Source organism: Equus quagga, chromosome 10 (genome assembly GCF_021613505.1).
Source record: "Equus quagga isolate Etosha38 chromosome 10, UCLA_HA_Equagga_1.0, whole genome shotgun sequence".
In the NCBI taxonomy this organism is placed as follows: domain Eukaryota; kingdom Metazoa; phylum Chordata; class Mammalia; order Perissodactyla; family Equidae; genus Equus; species Equus quagga.
The window spans coordinates 81648728-81652195 of NC_060276.1; positions in this window are offsets into that span (position 1 = coordinate 81648728).

Here is a 3468-nt window from a genome sequence, read left to right on the forward strand (position 1 = left end):
CATTGGCTTCATCTCTAGAAGATCCTTTCTTCTTCTCTATAACCTCAGACTATGTTCTAGACATAATGAGTAAGTTCCTGTTCCTAAAAGCACCATTGTTATTCTGGCTTCCAGAACATCACACCTGTTCTTACCTCTTTCTGGAACACCCCCCCACTACTTCTGGCTAAGTTCCATTCAGCCTTCAGATGCCAAGTTACATGGCCCTACCTCTGAGACTCTCCAACTCTCCCCACTGACTAAACTAGCTTAGTTCCCCCTATTATGTGCTGGCAGAGCCCACTGAATCCCCACTCTCACAAAAAACACTTAGTACATTTTCTTGGAAATTTTGTTTTACTTTTTTTTTTTTTAAAGATTTTATTTTTTCCCTTTTTCTCCCCAAAGCCCCCCGGTACATAGTTGTATATTCTTTGTTGTGGGTCCTTCTAGTTGTGGCATGTGGGATGCTGCCTCAGCGTGGTCTGATGAGCAGTGCCATGTCCGCGCCCAGGATTCAAACCAACGAAACACTGGGCCGCCTGCAGTGGAGCGCGCGAACTTAACCACTCGGCCACGGGGCCAGCCCCTGTTTTACTTTTTTAAATAGTATTGTGACAATGTTATTTTTTTATTGAGGTCATATTGACTTACAACATTGTGTAAATTTCAGGTGTACATTGTTATATATCAGTTTCTGTATAGATTGCATCGCATTCACCACCAACTGTCCAGTTTTTATCCATCACCATACATATGTGCCCCTTTACCCTTTTTGTCCTCCTCCAACCCCTTTCCCTTCTGGTAACCACTAATCTATTCTCCTTATCTATTTGTTTATCTTCCACATATGAGTGAAATCGTATGGGATTTGTCTTTGACTTACTTCGCTTAGCATAATACCCCCAAAGTCCATCCATGTTGTTGCAAATGGCATGATTTTGTCTTTTTTATGAGTAATACTCCATTGTATATATATACCACAACTTCTTTATCCATTCTTCTGTTGATGGGCACTTGGGTTTCTTCCACATCTTAGCTATTGTGGATAATGCTGCAATGAACATAGGGGTGCATACATCTTTTTGAATTGTTGATTTCATGTTCTTTGTATAAATACCCAGTAGTGGAATAGCTGGATCATATGGTATTTCTATTTTTAATTTTTTGATAAATCTCCATACTGTTTTCCATAGTAGCTGCATCAGTTTGCATTTCCACCAGCAGTGTATGAGGGTTCCCTTTTCTCCACATCCTCTCCAACACTTGTTATTTCTTGTTGTGTTAATTATAGCCATTCTGACAGGTGTGAGTTTTGAATGTCGTTTTCATTTGCATTTCCCTAATAGTGATGTTGAACATCTTTTCATGTGCCTGTTGGCCATTTGTATATCTTCTTTGGAAAAATGTTCAGATCCTCTGCCCATTTTTTGATTGGGTTGTTCATTTTGTTGTTGTTGAGTTGTCTGAGTTCTTTATATGTTTTGGATATTAACCCCTTATTGGATACATGATATGCAAATATTTTCTCCAAGTTGGTGAGTTGTCTTTTCATTTTGTTGATGGTTTCCTTTGCCATGCAGAAGCTTTTTAGTCTGATGTAGTCCCATTTGTTTATTTTTTCTTTTGTTGCTCTTGCCTGAGTAGACATGGTATTTGAAAAGATACTGCTAAGACCAGTGCCAAAGAGTGTACTGCTTATATTTTCTTCTAACAGTTACATGGTTTCAGGTCTTACATTCAAGTCTCTAAGCCATTTCGAGTTAATTTTTGTGTATGGTGTAAGATAATGGTCTACTGTCATTCTTTTGCATGTGGCTGTCCAGTTTTCCCAACACCATTTGTTGAAGAGACTTTCCTTTCTCCATTGTATGTTCTGGGCTCCTTTGTCGAAGATTAGCTGGCCATAGAGGTGTGGTTTTATTTCTGTGTTCTCAATCCTGTTCCACTGATCTGTGTGTCTGTTTTTCTGCCAGTACCATGCTGTTTTCGTTACTATAGCTTTGCAGCATATTTTGAAATTAGTGAGTGTGCTACCTCCAGCTTTCTTCTTTTTTCTCAGGATTGTTTTGGCTATTCGGGGTCTTCTGTTGTTCCATGTAAATTTTAGGATTCTTTGTCCTATTTCTGTGAAGAATGTCACTGAGATTCTGATTGGGATGGTATTGAATCTGTAGATTGCTTTAGTAAATAGTGACCTTTTATTTATGTTTATTCTTCCAAATCATGAGCATGGAATCTCTTTCCATTTCTTTATGTCTTCTTCGATATCTTTCAATACTGTCTTATAGTTTTCAGGGTATAGGTCTTTCACTTCCTTGCTTAAATTTATTCCTAGGTATTTGATTCTTTTTGTTGCAATTGTAAATGGGATTGTATTCTTGATTTTCTGCTTGTTTGTTGTTAGTGTATAGAAATGCAACTGATTTTTGCATGTTGATTTTGTGCCCTGCAACTTTACTATATTTGTTGATTATTTCTTGGTGGATTCTTTAGGGTTTTGGAATTTTTTGTTTTAGTATCTGTCTCCCCGATACACATAGAGCTCCATGAAGACAGGGGTCATGTCTCATTTGTTCAACCATGTATCCCTAGAGGTAACAGAATTCTTGGCCTAAAGTTCTGAATAGCTTTATCACAGCAAAAGCTCAGTTGTAAGGCTGGAGGTACTAGACAAATGCAAATACTTTTCTATTTATCTACCAGGTTAAAGCTAGATGAAAAAACACAGCTTAAAGAACTCAAAATTTTACTGATTGGAATATGATAGAGGATCTTTCTTCATATATAGAACATATTAAGATTTTTTTTTAAAGATTTTATTTTTTCCTTTTTCTCCCCAAAGACCCCCAGTACATAGCTGTATATTCTTCGTTGTGGGTCCTTCTAGTTGTGGCATGTGGGACGCTGCCTCAGCGTGGCTTGATGAGCAGTGCCATGTCCACGCCCAGGATTCGAACCAACGAAACACTGGGCCGCTTGCAGCGGAGCGCGCGAACTTAACCACTCGGCCACGGGGCCAGCCCCCAGAACATATTAAGATTTAATTCAGTATTAGAAAAAGATAATTATAAATAGACTTGGATAGCAGAGTTCTTGGGCAGCAGAGTGGTCCTGGGAAAGGTTTCCTTGCTCTCAGTAGAATACGTTCAAAACTGGGCTAATTCCTTAAATGTCCACTAGAGAGCAAAATGTCACTGCTGGTACCATCTACTAATAATGCTTTTGCAGTCTGTTTATGTCTTTTTAACACCCAAGAAATGAGGTGTAAGTTTGAGTGGGTAGACAAAAGGAAAAGAGAGAATTGATACTAACCCTGTTCTGAGTCCTCTATACCTTCAACACTGGCCCCAAAGAAGTCTAAACTTGCAGGGATCCTGGCTTGCTTCTTCACGCTGCTGTGTAGGTTTACACAGAGCATGGTGTTAAGTCTTCTTGGACCATCCCAGAAAGAAGTGGAGCACGAAGTTCACTATAAGATATTGTCTG